Source organism: Bombina bombina, chromosome 4, assembly GCF_027579735.1.
Source record: "Bombina bombina isolate aBomBom1 chromosome 4, aBomBom1.pri, whole genome shotgun sequence".
Lineage (NCBI taxonomy): Eukaryota > Metazoa > Chordata > Amphibia > Anura > Bombinatoridae > Bombina > Bombina bombina.
The window spans coordinates 383,163,261-383,182,044 of record NC_069502.1 but is presented as its reverse complement, the minus strand read 5'-3'; the positions used below and the strand labels follow the sequence as shown (position 1 = coordinate 383,182,044).

Sequence of the window (18,784 nt, the reverse complement as noted above, 5' to 3'; positions counted from 1 at the left end):
TAGTGCTGGTATGTACTATTTACTCAGAAACAGAAAAGAGATGAAGATTTCTGTTTGTATGAGGAAAATGATTTTAGCAACCGTCACTAAAATCCATGGCTGTTCCACACAGGACTGTTGAGAGCAATTAACTTCAGTTGGGGGAACAGTGAGCAGTCTCTTGCTGCTTGAGGTATGACACATTCTAACAAGACGATGTAATGCTGGAAGCTGTCATTTTCCCTCTGGGATCCGGTAAGCCATGTTTATTACGATTGTAAATAAGGGCTTCAAAAAGGGCTTATTAAGACTGTAGACTTTTTTTGGGCTAAATCTATTGATTATTAACACATATTTAGCCTTGAGGAATCATTTTATCTGGGTATTTTGATTTAATAATATCGGCAGGCACTGTTTTAGACTCCTTATTCTTTAGGGGCTTTCCCAAAGCATAGGCAGAGCCTCATTTTCGCGCCGGTGTTGCGCACTTGTTTTTGAGCATGCAGTCGCATGTGAGAGGAGCTCTGATACTTAGAAAAGACTTTCTAAAGTTCAAAACGGCTCCGGTTCCGTTATTTTAAGGGTTAAAGCTTCCAAATTTGATGTGCAATACTTTTAAGGCTTTAAGACACTGTGGTGAAAATTTGGTGAATTTTGAACAATTCCTTCATGTTTTTTCGCATTTGCAGTAATAAAGTGTGTTCAGTTTAAAATTTAAAGTGACAGTAACGGTTTTATTTTAAAACGTTTTTTGTACTTGTTATCAAGTTTATGCCTGTTTAACATGTCTGAACTACCAGATAGACTGTGTTCTGAATGTGGGGAAGCCAGAATTCCTATTCATTTAAATAAATGTGATTTATGTGACAATGACAATGATGCCCAAGATGATTCCTCAAGTGAGGGGAGTAAGCATGGTACTGCATCATTCCCTCCTTCGTCTACACGAGTCTTGCCCACTCAGGAGGCCCCTAGTACATCTAGCGCGCCAATACTCCTTACTATGCAACAATTAACGGCTGTAATGGATAATTCTGTCAAAAACATTTTAGCCAAAATGAACACTTATCAGCGTAAGCGCGACTGCTCTGTTTTAGATACTGAAGAGCATGACGACGCTGATATTAATATTTCTGAAGGGCCCCTAACTCAGTCTGATGGGGCCAGGGAGGTTTTGTCTGAGGGAGAAATTACTGATTCAGGGAACATTTCTCAACAAGCTGAACCTGATGTGATTGCATTTAAATTTAAGTTGGAACATCTCCGCATTCTGCTTAAGGAGGTATTATCCACTCTGGATGATTGTGACAAGTTGGTCATCCCAGAGAAACTATGTAAAATGGACAAGTTCCTAGAGGTGCCGGGGCTCCCAGAAGCTTTTCCTATACCCAAGCGGGTGGCGGACATTGTTAATAAAGAATGGGAAAGGCCCGGTATTCCTTTCGTCCCTCCCCCCATATTTAAAAAATTGTTTCCTATGGTCGACCCCAGAAAGGACTTATGGCAGACAGTCCCCAAGGTCGAGGGGGCGGTTTCCACTTTAAACAAACGCACCACTATACCCATAGAGGATAGTTGTGCTTTCAAAGATCCTATGGATAAAGAATTAGAAGGTTTGCTTAAAAAGATGTTTGTTCAGCAGGGTTACCTTCTACAACCAATTTCATGCATTGTCCCTGTCGCTACAGCCGCATGTTTCTGGTTCGATGAGCTGATAAAGGCGGTCGACAGTGATTCTCCTCCTTATGAGGAGATTATGGACAGAATCAATGCTCTCAAATTGGCTAATTCCTTCACCCTAGACGCCACTTTGCAATTGGCTAGGTTAGCGGCTAAGAATTCTGGGTTTGCTATTGTGGCGCGCAGAGCGCTTTGGTTGAAATCTTGGTCGGCTGATGCGTCTTCCAAGAACAAGCTACTTAACATTCCTTTCAAGGGGAAAACGCTGTTTGGCCCTGACTTGAAAGAGATTATCTCGGATATCACTGGGGGTAAGGGCCACGCCCTTCCTCAGGATCGGCCTTTCAAGGCAAAAAATAAACCTAATTTTCGTCCCTTTTGCAGAAACGGACCAGCCCAAAGTGCTACGTCCTCTTAGCAAGAGGGTAATACTTCTCAAGCCAAGCCAGCTTGGAGACCAATGCAAGGCTGGAACAAGGGAAAGCAGGCCAAGAAACCTGCCACTGCTACCAAGACAGCATGAAATGTTGGCCCCCGATCCGGGACCGGATCTGGTGGGGGGCAGACTCTCTCTCTTCGCTCAGGCTTGGGCAAGAGATGTTCTGGATCCTTGGGCGCTAGAAATAGTCTCCCAAGGTTATCTTCTGGAATTCAAGGGACTTCCCCCAAGGGGGAGGTTCCACAGGTCTCAGTTGTCCTCAGACCACATAAAAAGACAGGCATTCTTACATTGTGTAGAAGACCTGTTAAAAATGGGAGTGATTCATCCCGTTCCATTAAGAGAACAAGGGATGGGGTTCTACTCCAATCTGTTTATAGTTCCCAAAAAAGAGGGAACGTTCAGACCAATCTTAGATCTCAAGATCTTAAACAAGTTTCTCAAGGTTCCATCGTTCAAGATGGAAACCATTCGAACTATTCTTCCTTCCATCCAGGAAGGTCAATTCATGACCACGGTGGATTTAAAGGATGCGTATCTACATATTCCTATCTACAAGGAACATCATCGGTTCCTGAGGTTCGCATTCCTGGACAAACATTACCAGTTTGTGGCGCTTCCTTTCGGATTAGCCACTGCTCCAAGGATTTTCACAAAGGTACTAGGGTCCCTTCTAGCTGTGCTAAGACCAAGGGGCATTGCTGTAGTACCTTACTTGGACGACATTCTGATTCAAGCGTCGTCCCTTCCTCAAGCAAAGGCTCACACGGACATTGTCCTGGCCTTTCTCAGATCTCACGGATGGAAAGTGAACGTGGAAAAGAGTTCTCTATCTCCGTCAACAAGGGTTCCCTTCTTGGGAACAATAATAGACTCCTTAGAAATGAGGATTTTTCTGACAGAGGCCAGAAAAACAAAACTTCTAGACTCTTGTCGGATACTTCATTCCGTTCCTCTTCCTTCCATAGCTCAGTGCATGGAAGTGATCGGGTTGATGGTAGCGGCAATGGACATAGTTCCTTTTGCACGCATTCATCTAAGACCATTACAACTGTGCATGCTCAGTCAGTGGAATGGGGACTATACAGACTTGTCTCCGAAGATACAAGTAAATCAGAGGACCAGAGACTCACTCCGTTGGTGGCTGTCCCTGGACAACCTGTCACGAGGGATGACATTCCGCAGACCAGAGTGGGTCATTGTCACGACCGACGCCAGTCTGATGGGCTGGGGCGCGGTCTGGGGATCCCTGAAAGCTCAGGGTCTTTGGTCTCGGGAAGAATCTCTTCTACCGATAAATATTCTGGAACTGAGAGCGATATTCAATGCTCTCAAGGCTTGGCCTCAGCTAGCGAGGGCCAAGTTCATACGGTTTCAATCAGACAACATGACAACTGTTGCGTACATCAACCATCAGGGGGGAACAAGGAGTTCCCTGGCGATGGAAGAAGTGACCAAAATCATTCTATGGGCGGAGTCTCACTCCTGCCACCTGTCTGCTATCCACATCCCAGGAGTGGAAAATTGGGAAGCGGATTTTCTGAGTCGTCAGACATTGCATCCGGGGGAGTGGGAACTCCATCCGGAAATCTTTGCCCAAGTCACTCAGCTGTGGGGCATTCCAGACATGGATCTGATGGCCTCTCGTCAGAACTTCAAAGTTCCTTGCTACGGGTCCAGATCCAGGGATCCCAAGGCGGCTCTAGTGGATGCATTAGTAGCACCTTGGACCTTCAAACTAGCTTATGTGTTCCCGCCGTTTCCTCTCATCCCCAGGCTGGTAGCCAGGATCAATCAGGAGAGGGCGTCGGTGATCTTGATAGCTCCTGCGTGGCCACGCAGGACTTGGTACGCAGATCTGGTGAATATGTCATCGGCTCCTCCTTGGAAGCTACCTTTGAGACGAGACCTTCTTGTTCAGGGTCCGTTCGAACATCCGAATCTGGTTTCACTCCAGCTGACTGCTTGGAGATTGAACGCTTGATCTTATCGAAGCGAGGATTCTCAGATTCTGTTATCGATACTCTTGTTCAGGCCAGAAAGCCTGTAACTAGAAAGATTTACCACAAAATTTGGAAAAAATATATCTGTTGGTGTGAATCTAAAGGATTCCCTTGGGACAAGGTTAAGATTCCTAGGATTCTATCCTTCCTTCAAGAAGGATTGGAAAAAGGATTATCTGCAAGTTCCCTGAAGGGACAGATGTCTGCCTTGTCTGTGTTACTTCACAAAAAGCTGGCCGCTGTGCCAGTTGTTCAAGCCTTTGTTCAGGCTCTGGTTAGAATTAAGCCTGTTTACAAACCTTTGACTCCTCCTTGGAGTCTCAATTTAGTTCTTTCAGTTCTTCAGGGGGTTCCGTTTGAACCCTTGCATTCCGTTGATATTAAGTTATTATCTTGGAAAGTTTTGTTTTTAGTTGCAATTTCTTCTGCTAGAAGAGTTTCAGAATTATCTGCTCTGCAGTGTTCTCCTCCTTATCTGGTGTTCCATGCAGATAAGGTGGTTTTACGTCCTAAACCTGGTTTTCTTCCAAAAGTTGTTTCTAACAAAAACATTAACCAGGAGATTATCGTACCTTCTCTGTGTCCGAAACCAGTTTCAAAGAAGGAACGTTTGTTACACAATTTGGATGTTGTTCGCGCTCTAAAATTCTATTTAGATGCTACAAAGGATTTTAGACAAACATCTTCCTTGTTTGTTGTTTATTCCGGTAAAAGGAGAGGTCAAAAAGCAACTTCTACCTCTCTCTCTTTTTGGATTAAAAGCATCATCAGATTGGCTTACGAGACTGCCGGACGGCAGCCTCCCGAAAGAATCACAGCTCATTCCACTAGGGCTGTGGCTTCCACATGGGCCTTCAAGAACGAGGCTTCTGTTGATCAGATATGTAGGGCAGCGACTTGGTCTTCACTGCACACTTTTACCAAATTTTACAAGTTTGATACTTTTGCTTCTTCTGAGGCTATTTTTGGGAGAAAGGTTTTGCAAGCCGTGGTGCCTTCCATTTAGGTGACCTGATTTGCTCCCTCCCTTCATCCGTGTCCTAAAGCTTTGGTATTGGTTCCCACAAGTAAGGATGACGCCGTGGACCGGACACACCTATGTTGGAGAAAACAGAATTTATGTTTACCTGATAAATTACTTTCTCCAACGGTGTGTCCGGTCCACGGCCCGCCCTGGTTTTTTTAATCAGGTCTGATAATTTATTTTCTTTAACTACAGTCACCACGGTACCATATGGTTTCTCCTATGCAAATATTCCTCCTTAACGTCGGTCGAATGACTGGGGTAGGCGGAGCCTAGGAGGGATCATGTGACCAGCTTTGCTGGGCTCTTTGCCATTTCCTGTTGGGGAAGAGAATATCCCACAAGTAAGGATGACGCCGTGGACCGGACACACCGTTGGAGAAAGTAATTTATCAGGTAAACATAAATTCTGTTTTTGTAAGCAGAAGTGGAAGAAAAGTCACAGAGAGCATGCGCGTCTCATGAACGAGCACGGCCAAGAAGTAGGATGATTCTTGATTAATGCATGCGCTTGGGACTCAAGTGACATTGTAATGGATGGGCTGACACCCCCCCAGGGGGAGGGAAGCGATCATTGAAGGATCAAATAGAACTAGAGTGTCAAGAAAAAGGCGGGCGGAGGAAAAATTAATATTGTCGGCTAATTAGAAGGTAATTAAATAAGTTATTTGAACGATGAATGAAACTAGGGCTGATTTTAAATGAAGTTGAAGATGGCATTAAGGGGTTTGCTTAACTTCACCTTACCTTTAAGCACAGAACTATGAAGCAAAGAGTGAGATATTGTATATCTAATTTGCATATCTTCCCCAGAGTTCCCTGGTGCATTGGTAACAATGTATACAAAGCACTTCTGGGGAAAAGTAAGTGAGGATACTTAGGTTTGCTAATTTTAAATAAAATAATTATATGGCCCAATCTTATATGTGAAGATTTTTGGCAGTGTTGTGGATATTAAAGGGATACTAAACCCACATTTTTCTTTCATGATTCAGATAGAGCATGCAATTTTAAGCAACTTATCTAATTTACTCCTTTTTAGCAATTTTTCTTAATTCTCTTGCTGTTTTTATTTGAAAAGCAAGATTGTAAGCATTGGAACTGCCCATTTTTGGTTCAGCGCCTGGGTATCGTGTGCTCATTGGTGGCTAAATGTAGCCACCAATCAGCAAGCGCTATCAAGGGTGCTGAACCAAAAATGGGCCGGCTCCTTAGCTTAGATTTACTGCTTTTTCAAATAAAGATAGCAAAAGAATTAATTAAAATTGATAATACGATTAAATTAGAAAATTGCTTAAAATTGCATGTTCTTTCTGAATCATGAAAGAAAAAATTGTGTTTAGTATCCCTTTAACAGCAATAGGGTAAAATGTGCTCTTATGTCTGAAAAAATATATGCAGATCCTTATGTGATTTAGCTCAGCTGTATGTAGTTTTTGGCCGTTTTATCGAGACCTTTTCCATCTAAAGGGGAGGAGAGTCCACGGCTTCATTTATTACTATTGGGAATTAAGAACCTGGCCACCAGGAGGAGGCAAAGACACCCCAGCCAAAGGCTTAAATACCTCCCCCCACTTTCCTCATCCCCCAGTCATTCTTTGGCTTTCGTCACAGGAGGATGGCAGAGGAGTTCCAGAGTTTTGGAGTAGTCGCTTATAGAGAGTAGTACTCTTGGGACTGGAGTTTTAAGTAGTCCTGTCAGCCTCTCAGTGAGAGCCTGGGCGAAAGCTAGAGTCCGGAGATGCAGGGAGAGCCTTTCAGCGAAACCATCTCGACTCATATTAACAGCTCCATAAGCAATCGGCGTTGACGACTTTTGCTGCCTGCTTTCTTCACTCAAGTCCATGTCAGGAGCGAGGCTACTAACCTGTCACACTTGAAGGGCCATGCTCCTGTTCCACGGTGTAGATTCTGGTAAGATCGTTTCATTTTTTTATTAATAATAACATAGAAGACAGGGTCACAGTGTGGCGCCTTTTTTTATCTTTACAGAATCAAGGGTTAATATTCCTGGAAGGAGGATTATTGAATGGGGGGGGGGGGTTATACATGATATTGTTTGTGTCATTGCTGCATTATGTGCAAGGCTCTGGCAATGTGTGAAACTTTCAGGTTACTTGCAGAAACTTTGGGGGCCATTTTTTGGCACGTTTTTCCCTAGTGCAGGGGCGGTCCTGCCAGGCATTCCATGTGACTGAGTGTGGTTATCTATCCTTCCTGTTGAACTGGGGCGCAGAAGAGGTAGCGGTTTCTGTAGTCCGGGTCCTAGGAGGTGGTGAGTGCCCCGGCCATTGGTGGTATAAAGGTGCCTTTTTAATAAATAAAGTTAGTCTAACCAAGCGCGCTAGCGATGGAGGACTGATGCGTTGGAAGACTCTCCTTTCTTAATAAAGTCTCATTCCTGTGTTTTTGGGGTTTTTTTGTTTATTTTTTTATTGAGGTTCTAAAATAAGCAATACAAGCAAGTTATTGCACAAAACGTCAAACAAAACACAAAATTGTCAGTTAGGTAATCACCGTAGAACAATGTCCTTTAACATACAAATTGCTTGAAGATATAAGTACAATATAAGCAATGAACCTCGGTTTTCTGGTATAAAGTGACCTCCTGAAGTATAATTATATATAATATGGAGTTAAATTGTTTCCCCCAAAGAACTAACAAGGTCTCTCTTGGACCTCCTGAACTGCATTATAAACATGCTGGGGGACTTTAAGGAGGAGATAAAATAACAAATAGGCCACTCTTGGGCCTAAGGATTGAAATAATATGATAACTTTATGAAAAACAACTGTGATATACTGATATAAATAAGAAATATAAGTAAATATAGCACCAAAGGGAACACTTCTAATGAAACAGCAACATACCTATCTTGTGATATCCCTTCGCATATTCAGAATAAATAATACAAACATTAAGGTCATTCATTATACTATTTCCCTATGATATAAAAGGAAGTATGAGGCTAGTAGTCAAACACTAATCTGGTAAGGTAATAAACTTGTCTTTTAGTATGGGGGCAGAGTATATATGGTAAGAATTACTCCTAAAAAAGGCAAAGATTATATGGCACAGGGGTGGCATGTAGCTAGAAACCAAATAAACAGGAATGCTGACTTAGTTAAAATTCACATGTATAGGGTGATGCCACAATCTTTAGACTTAAAATTTTCTCTTTATATTCAGGACATATGTGGATGAAAGTTAGCTATTACCCTATGTCAGCCAATAAACGGGAATTAGTCGATAACCCTCAATGCACCATCATAATATGGACTCCTGGAGACCCGCATCTCGGCCGCAGACAGCAGGTTCCCAGGTTGGGCTCTAAAAGATAAGCTCTGACCCCTAAGAGGCAAAAGTAGCCTCAACTATCAAAGACTCATTTGTCCTGAGAAGGTTAGGGGTTATAAATAGGAAATATAAGAACATAGTAAATACCAATCCAATATTAAAAGGGGTAACTCCCTTCTATAGAGCCGTGCATATAGTGTATACAGTGCAGCAATAAAGACCTCTCTCAGAAGTAATTAACCTAACACTATACATATTAATTAAAGTATGAGAGGAAATGTAGATTAGTGTTGGTGACTTGGATTGTAGACAAAAAGGGTTTGTTAGCTCTTATCGATAAGTATTACAATATTTATCTACGCAAAAGTAAAAAAAAAAAAAAAGAAAAGATAAAGAATTATATACATTATATGGTATTTTACTTGATAACGAATCGCCCCTGTATCTCGCGTTACTAATGCAAATTACAGAGGGAAGGCCAGTGAGACTGAATGACCTTTCTTAAACCTTAGGAGATATAATAGATTAGATTACAGGTGTCTAAAACATATGGCTTACCACTGAACCCACAAGATATCACAGGGTACATATTAGCGCCAACATTCCCTTTTGAGTAGAAAATCATGTAAAGGTTAGCTTTGTACATAATATTTATACTGACTTATTTTATCCAGCTGAAATAGGTAAAAGACATTTCTGTAAGCATATCTTCTGTTAGACCTGCTACTCTAATACTTTTGCAATAAATCTAAGCATGCAATAACACTGTGTACCAACTAAGCCCCGGTATTGACTCTGACCACATCCATTCTATTTAACCAGACAGATTTGGCTATTACACAGTCTTTAAGGCTTTTAGGAGGGGAACATCCCTTGTGTCTGAACTGTACAGTAGACAGAGGACCTTATTCACAGGAGACTCTTAGGTTATCAGAAGGAGCTTCGTCATTATAAAAGACTTCGGATAGGGACCCCTGATAATTACAAGATATACTGACATCTTTGAAAATTGTATTGTCCCTTTATATAATAAAATATTATACAGATGGGTAGAATATCGGAATATCGGAGGAGGGCAATCTGAGCGACTGCGATTTAAATCCAAGTGAGGGATAGATAGTAAACAACGTGTACAGTCCACCTAGACTTTATGTAGTGTGAATAGTTGTGGATTCACAGACCGCATCAATAATTGCCAGGTCTTATGCTTTAATAAAGTTTTGTCTCCAATACAATCTAACTAGCAGGGCAGTTCTAAGTACTTAGTAATACTGTCGGTATATAGAACAGTGTACCAGGCTAGAAGATCAGTTCAGTAAAGAAAGGCTCTATCCTACCCCTGTTTTCAGTGTTCGGCCAGCTGGAAGAAATTGGTGTAGCAAAATACAGGACCATCGCTTCTGAGGAGCGCAGCTATCACAGCTCCCCATCTGATGTGAGTACCTCGTTTAGCTGATCAGTGGTTTGCTGTCGATCATGTAAGTCCCAGGGTTGAGCAGAGCATTGCAGCGGCTTTATTTGTTGTTTATTCACAGCACTTCCAGGGATCTCTAGGCCCATCTGTTTCAGCCCTGGAACACCGCGCCTCCTCTCAGGAGACCCTGAGCAGGTTGCCGGACTGTATACTTCGCCCAATATAAACCGCTTTACCGGAGACTGGTGCCAGGGGCATCGCTCTGAACAGACTCAGCGGTAGCTCCTTTATCTTCTGTGGCCACGGGACTCGGCACCAGGGATGTCAAGTAGTCTCCATCTACAGGGTCAGCTATGGCTGCGGGAGAATGATCATCCTGTTTGGGTGTTAGAGCAAGGTGTGGTAAAGGCCGCTCAGTAGATTTTCGCTCCGGTAGAGTTATTGCATGCATCCATCCGGTTCTCTCTAACGGCTGTGCACATCTGTGATAGTGCCCCAAAGCTGTCCACAATGAGATCCGACAGGCTCCAGTAATGCATATCAAATAGTTCAGCCATTGAGTACTTAAAGTGCTGCCACTTCAGTGTCATTTTGCTGTTGGCGAGGCAAAGAATAAAAGATATAGAAGTATATCCCCAAGATTATATGTGCTTTTAGGTAAAGAAAGGAAAGGACAGCTTTCAAAGCTGCTATACCCAGATAACCGGGGGGGGGGGGGGGGTTAGGTATAGGCCAGACCCGCTTCAAGGCCTCCACTGCGTACCTCACCGTTCCAGTACTTCAGGGCAGAAGGTGGCTTCGTATTTTAGATCAAACTGTGTAGCATAAGTTACTATACTAGAATAAATGAGTTTCAATCCCAGATGGAGCCATAGCTAAGCGATATGCAGTGGATAGATATGCTCAACTCTTCAGCTGCTGAAATAAGCGACCATCATGGCCGCCGCCCGGAAGCATCCCCCTCATTCCTGTGTTTATTGTGAGGATGTTCTGGTAGATCAGCCTGCTCCACTATGTTCCACATGCCTTGATAAAGTTACAACATCTAAAAGTAAACGGATGTCTAGTACTACTGAGCCGTCCATCTCTGAGGGTTCTTCGTCCCGGGAGGTGTGTTCCCTACATTCATCTACGATTGCACATGCAGCACCCGGGGTCCAACCGTTACTCCTTCGGGAGAGATTCATTGGCCGTCGGACTTTGCGGACCAACTGGAATCGGCGGTTTCTAAAGTGATCCATGCCTTACCACGTTCTGCTAAGCGCAAGCGTAGGGTTTATAATAGCGGCCCGGCCCAGGGTTTGTCTTTGCCGATGGAAGATCCAGAGGCTCTATACGATGATGAGACCCACTCCGACTCTTCGGAGGAGGTCCATTCTGGGTCGTAGTCTGTGTCATCTAAACCTCCGGCGGCGGAGAAGCCTGGTTATAGGTTTAGGATGGATTATTTGCGCTTTCTGCTACGGCAGGTGCTTGCTACTATGGAGGTCTTAAAAACTAAGATATCAGAGGAACCTGCGATTCCTAAGCTTGACAAGGTATATGAGGACAGGTTAGTACCTCAGTCTTTCCCGGTTCCCGTTAAGATGGCTATTATTATTAAGAGTGAGTGGGAGCGATTAGGTTCTTCCTTTTCCCCTTCTTCCTTTAAAAAACTGTTCCCCGTTCCAGACTCTCAGCTTGATTTGTGGGGGACCATCCCTCAGGTGGATGGGGCTGTCTCGATGCTCGCAAAGCAGACGTCCATTCCCCTCGAGGATAGTTCGCCGTTTAAAGAGCCCACGGATAAAAAGCTGGAAAACATGTTGAGAAAGGTTTCAGCACACGGGGTTGGTTTTTGAGCCAGCAGCAGCCGTTGCGGCGGTTGCTGGAGTTACAACATTGGTGTGAATCACTGTGTGAAATGGTCGAGGGGAAGACATCCATCAACGAGATACAGAAAAAAATGAAGGCGCTGCAGATAGTCAATTCTTTCATCTGTGATGCCAATATGCAAATTATTCGCCTGAATGCTTAGGTGTCAGGTTTTTCTGTTTTAGCGCGCAGGGCTGTGTGGCTAAACTCTTGGTCTGCGAACATGACCTCTAAGGCAAGGCTGTTGTCCCTGCCTTTTCAAGGAAAGATCCTGTTCGGTTCAGGTTTGGATTTGATTATAACCATGGTTACGGGAGGCAAGGGAGCTTTCCTACCGCAGGATAAGAAGGCTAAGCTTAAAGGATCTACTTTTCATCCCTTTCGTGCAGACAAGGCCCAGCGCCAGCAACCCACCGCAAAAGCGAACCAGTCCAAGAGACCTTGGAAGCCGGCTCAATCTAAGAACAAGTCTAAGCAGTGCAAGAAGCCCGCCGAGACGAAATCGACATGAAGGGGCAGCCCCTGACCGCTTTCCAGATCACGTAGGTGGCAGTATATCTCTATTCTCAGACGCATGGTTGCAGGACGTTCAGGACTCTTGGGTTCTAGAAGTGGTCTCCCAGGGTTACAGGGTAGGGTTCATGTCCCATCCGTCCAAGGGCAGATTCCTCCTGTTAAGCCTGTCTTCAAGACCAGAGAAGAGAGGCCTTTCTAGAGTGTGTGAGAGATCTTGCATCTCTGGGGGTTATCGTATCAGTACCCATAGCAGAAAGGGATCTAGTGTACTATTCCAACCTTTTTGTGGTTCCAAAGAAGGAGTGCACGTTCTGCCCAATTCTGGACCTAAAGTGTTTAAACAAGTTTCTGAGTGTTCCATCGGAAATGATCAGATCTATTCTTCTAGTAGTTAAAGAGGGACAGTTTATGACGACTTAAGACTTGACGGATGCCTACCTTCATGTGCCACTCCACAGGGACCACTTCAGGTTCCTAAGATTTGTATTTCTGGACCAACACTTTCAGTTTGTGGCCCTTCCTTTTGGTCTGGCGACGGCCCCGAAAGTCTTCACAAAGGTTCTGGGGGCGCTGCTTGCAGTGGCCAGATCCAGGGGCATTGCGGTGGCGCCTTACCTGGACAACATTCTAGTTCAGGCGCCATCGCTCAGGCTTGCAGAGGATCATTCAAGGGCTCTTCTGGTTCAATCTCACGATTGGAAGATCAACTCAGGAAAGAGTTCCCTGGTTTCCAGCAACAGGGTGAAGTTCCTGGGCACGATAATAGGCTCTATGTCCATAAAGATATTTCTCACAGATCAGCGGTGCAGGAAGCTTGTGTCCACCTGTCTTGCCCTTCAGTCCTCCGCAAGCCTGTCGGTGGCTCAATATATGGAGGTGATAGGTCTCATTGTGTCAAGCATAGATGTCATCCCATTCGCTAGGTTCCATCTTAGACCTCTTCAATTGTGCATGTTTAGACAGTGGAACGGCGATCATTCAGATCTATCACATCTGATATCCATGGATGCTCGGAACTCCCTCTCTTGGTGGATTCGTCCGGAGCAACTGTCCATGGGGACATCCTTCTTGTGACCGTCCTGGGAGATTGTGACTTGTGGGTACGAGGAGCTTCCTCGCGATGTCTTAAAAATAATAAGAGTAAAAATGATAACTCTTGAAAATTATATTCCGTTCAATTATAATTCTTAAAAATGATATGAGTACAAATATTATTTGGTCTTGAAGGTTATTTAATATGAGGAATTTTAGTTCCTTAATCTGACTTGTAAAGTGCAAATATATATATATATATATATATATATATATATATATATATATATATATGTATGTATATATATATGTATGTATATATATATATATATATATATATATATATGTATATCTATGCAACATTTTTTTTATTTCATCCCAGAGTGACAATTTAGCTACGTCCATAAAATATATCTGTTTATTTACACAGCTTTTTATGGCTCATTGAGAAATTAACAATTAAATTCTAACTAATCCAGAAATATATATTTTATGCTTCTTGACCATGCAAGACATAACTATATGAAATCTGGCTTATTATTTAGCTAAAAAGGGGTTTACAATATACAATTTGTAGCTATGGGATTAGATATTTCTATACTATATTAATAGGCAGAATTGACTAGGTTCTAGCCTAAAATATTGCATACATACACATATGGATGAGAAAATGATAAATAACCCAATGTAATAATTACTGTTGGTTATTTATTAGATCAGCTAAAAAAACATGAAATGACACAATATTCAATGCTTTAGGCCTAACTACAATAACAATTACATTTACTTACAAGACAAATATACACTTATACAAACATATGATACAGGTACCTTATTCAGATGTTGTAATAGGGTTGTCTGGGACAGTCTGGATGTTTCTGCTAGCTTCCTGTCTTCATCCTCCCCTCTCTCTCCTCTCCTTCTCTCTGACTAACCCTACTGACTAAATCTTGTTCTATATAATAAAACCATGCCCCATCTGTTAGTATTCCTTTTGATTTTAATTGGCTCAATGTTCCCGCTCTCACCATATTTGGAAAACTGAACACCATTGGTCCTAGCTGTTTACATGTAAATAGGGGCTATTGTAGGGGTTTAATATCTGTAAATCATATGGCTTGGACAGCTGTTCTGATTGTAAGGTCAGATGTTCTTTTGTCCATGATAACCTGTTATTTACCACCTCCACGCCAACAGCTACATGAAAAGACTCCTATTTACATGTAAACATTTGGTAACTCTATTGAATGGGTGGAAGCCTGGGGAAATAACTCCCTTATTTACAATCTCCTGATTTTCTTTGAGGTAGACAGGGCATGGTAAACAAGTTTTTTTGTTTTTTTGTTCTTGAAACAGGGCATAGTAAATAGACAGCTTCTATATTTCTCATGGCTAGTTAGTATGACTAGAATATTATACCAGTACATAAATATGCTCATACATACAAACAATATATACATAGAAATAGAACTATAACATAAGCAATTTCCCAAACTGTAACAGATAAGAGAGGTGTCTCGGATTCTGGAGTGCTTCTCGCTCTCAGCGATTCACATTCCAGGTGTGGAGAACTGGGAAGCGGACTTTCTCAGCAGACAATCCTTCCATCCGGGGAAATGGTCTCTTCACCCAGAGGTTTTTGCAGAGATTTGTCACAGATGGGGAGCGCCGAAGATGGATCTCATGGCGTCCAGACTAGATTGCAAGCTACCTCGATACGGGTCGAGGTCCAGGGATCCTCAGGCGGAGCTGATAGATACCTTAGTGGTTCCTTGGGGATTCAGCCTAGCTTACATTTTTCCCACTGACACATCTACCTCGCGTAGTGGCATGCATCAAACAGGAGCGGGCCCCGACCATTCTGATTGCTCCTTCGTGGCCACGGAGGACGTGGTTTGCGGATCTGGTGGGGATGTCATCCTTTCTGCTGTGGAGGTTACCCTGTTGCAGGGATCTGCTGTCACAGGGTCCCTTTCAACATCGAAATCTAGATTTTCTGAGGCTGAGATTGAACGCCTAGTCTTAGTCAAGAGAGGCTTTTCAGAAAGTGTGATACTCTAATTCAGGCAAGGAAGCCAGTCACTCGTCGCATCTACCATAAGGTGTGGAGGACTTGCTTGTCCTGGTGTGAGAATCATGGATATCCTTGGCATAAGGTGAAGGTATCCAGGATTCTGTCCTTTCTCCAAAATGGAGTCTTGCCGCTAGTTGCTTAAAGGGACAGATTTCGGCATTATCAGTTTTGTTGCATAGGAGACTCGCTGAGCACCCTGACATTTTAATATTTTGTTCAGGCTCTGTCTAGAATCAGGCCTGTCTTTAGACAGTCGGCTCTACCTTGGAGCTTAAACTTAGTCCTTAAGGTTTTGCAGAGGGTTCCGTTTGAACCTATGCATTTCATAGACATTAAGATTCTGTCTTGGAAGGTTCTCTTCCTGTGGGCTATTGCATCAGCACGCAGAGTTTCTGAACTAGCTGCCTTGCAATGTGATCCTCCTTATCTTGTGTTTCATGTGGATAAGGCTGTACTTTGCACTGGGTTGGAGTTTCTCCCCAAGGTGGTGTCTAACCGTAACATCATTCAGGAAATAGTTGTTCCTTCTTTGTGTCCTAACCCTTCTTCAAAGGAGAGGTTACTTCATTACATAGATGTGATTCGTGCCTTGAAGTTCTATCTTCAGGCTACAAAGGATTTCAGACAGTCTACATCTCTTTTTGTGGTGTATTCCGGGAAGCGCAAAGGGCCTCTGCTACTTCTTTGTCTTTTTGGTTGAGGAGCTTGATTCGCTTGGCTTATGAGACAGCGGGACATAAGCCTCCTCAGAGTATCACGGCTCATACAACTAGAGCTGTGGCTTCGTCTTGGACCTTCAAGAATGAGGCCTCTATGGAGCAAATTTTGTAAGGCTGATACCTGGTCCTCCTTAAAAACTTTTACAAAGTTTTACAAATTAAACGTTTTTGCTTCTGCAGAAGCTGTTTTTGGGAGAGAGGTTTTGCAGGCTGTGGTGCCCTCAGATTAGGGTCCGCCTTTTGCCCTCCCGGTTTCATTCAGTGTCCTCTAAAGCTTGGGTATATGTTCCCAATAGTAATGAATGAAGCCCGTGGACTCTCCTCCCCTTTAGATGGAAAACATAAATTATGCTTACCTGATAATTTCATTTCCATAGAGGGGAGGAGAGTCCACGGCTCACGCCCGTATCCCTGTTGGGCGGGCTTAAATTAATTCATCTTCTGGCACCTTTTTACCCTGCTATTTCTCCTACTATTCCTGGTTCCCTCGGCAGAATGACTGGAAGTGGGGGAGGTATTTAAGCCTTTGGTTGGGGTATCTTTGCCGCCTCCTGGTGGCAAGGTTCTTAATTCCCAAAAGTAATGAATGAAGCTGTGGACTCTCCTCCCCTTGATGGAAATATTATCAGGTAAACATAATTTGTTTTTTTAATGCTGTACAAATATTATGATGCTCTACAGTTGTGCAGTGTAGCTTTAGTTATTCATTAAGATATTGCTTAAAGGAACATAATACTCATATGCTAAATCACTTGAAACTGATGCAGTATAACTGTAAAAAACTGATAAGAAAATATAACCTGAACATCTCTAAGTAAAAAAGAAAGATATTTCTTTCTAATGATACCGTGAGTCCACGGATCATCTTAATTACTGTTGGGAATATCACTCCTGACCAGCAGAAGAAGCGCAAGAGGAAGTATAAGGTTTCTGACTCTGTTGCAAATGTGTCTAGTGTTACTTCTCATAAATCTGAGGAGGAAGATACTTCAGTAGCATCTGAGGGTGAGATCTCGGATTCTGATAGTGTAAATCCTTCTTCTGAACCTGAGGTTGTTTCCTTTAGGTTTAAGCTGGAGCACCTCCGTTTTTTACTCAAGGAGGTTTTGGCTACCTTGGAGGACTCTGAGGCATTAGTCATGGTTATTCCTAAGAAATCTAGTAAACTTAAGTTTTTTGATGTCTCTTCCTCAGTGGTAGTTTTTACCAGATCGTGTTTCAGATATTATTGCATGAGAATGGGAGAAGCCTGGGATTCCTTTTTCCCCTTCTCCAATTTTTAGGAAGGTGTTTCCTATTACTGATTCTATTAAGGAATTTTGGCAGATGGTTCCTAAGGTGGAGGGAGCAGTTTCCACTCTGACCAAGAGGGCCACTATTCCTATTGAGGACAGCTGTTCCTTTTAAAGATCCTATGGATAAGAAGTTGGAAGCTTTGCTTAAAAAAGATTTATGTTCACCAGGGGTATCAATGGCAATCGGCTGCATGTATTGCTACGGTTACTAGTGTGGCGGCATATTGGTTTGATGCATTGTCTGATTCTATTCAGCAAGATGCTCCTCTTGAAAAAATTCAACATAGAATCAAGGCTTTGAAGTTGGCTAATTCCTTTATGGCAGATGCTTCTCTACAGGTCATTAAGTTGGGAGCTAAAATTTCTGGTTTTGCCATTTTAGCTCGCAGAGCTTTATGGTTAAAATCGTGGTCTGTGGATGTGTCCTCTAAGTCTAAGCTTTTGTCTATTCCTTACAAGGGTAAGACCTTGTTTTGGCCAGGTTTGGCTGAGATTATTTCTGATATTATGGGAGGGAAGAGGGATTCTCTTCCTCAAGATAAAAGAAATAAATAGAAGGGTCGGCAGAGTAATTTTTGTTTCTTTCGTAACTTCTCTGGTAAATCTTCCTCTTCTTCCTCCAAGCAGGAACAGTCCAAGCCATCTTGGAAGTCAAATCAGTCTTGGAATAAGGGGAAGCAGTCCAGGATGCTTGTTGCTGACTCAAAATCAGCATGAAGGGTCTGCCCCCGATCTGGGAATGGATCTTGTGGGCGGAAGACTCTCTCTTTCTTCGCTCAAGCTTGGGTTTGAGATGTTCAGGATCCCTGGGTGGTAGATATCGTGTCCCAGGGTTACAGACTGGAGTTAAAAAATTTTCCTCCCAGAGGCAGGTTTCTTCTCTCCAGGTTATCTGTAAACCAGATAAAAGGAGAGGCATTCTTGCATGGTTCAGGAAGGTCAGTTCATGACCACTGTGGATCTAAAGGATGCGTATCTGCATATTCCCATTCACAGGGATCATCACAGGTTCATAAGATTTGCATTTCTAGACAAACATTTTCAGTTTGTAGCTCTTCCTTTTGGTCTGGCAACAGCTCCCAGAATTTTTTCAAAGGTCCTGGGAGCATTGTTGGCGGGGCTTGGATTGTAGGGTGTTGTGGTGGCTCCTTATCTGGATGACATTCTAGTTCAGGCTCCATCTTTTCAACTAGCAAACTCCCATACAGAGTTGTTGCTGTTGTCTTTTCTGCGCTCCCATGGTTGGAAGGTGAATTTAGGAAAAAGTTCCTTAATTCCGGCTACATGAGTGGTATTTTTGGGGACCATTATAGATTCTTTAGAGATGAAAATTTTTCTGACAGAAGCAAGAAAGTCAAAGATTTTCAATACGTGTCTTGCTCTTCAGTCCTTTCCTCGGCCCTCAGTGGCTCAGTGCATGGAGGTTATTGGTCTGATGGTTTAAGTCATGGACATCA

At 43.0% G+C, this 18,784-nt stretch overlaps 1 protein-coding gene across 1 annotated transcript in view; it reads left to right on the top strand.

The window, feature by feature from the left end:
* The window catches only part of TBL1XR1 (TBL1X/Y related 1), a 465,261-nt gene that overhangs the window by 438,661 nt on the left and 7,816 nt on the right, over positions 1–18,784 (top strand). The window lies entirely within an intron of this gene.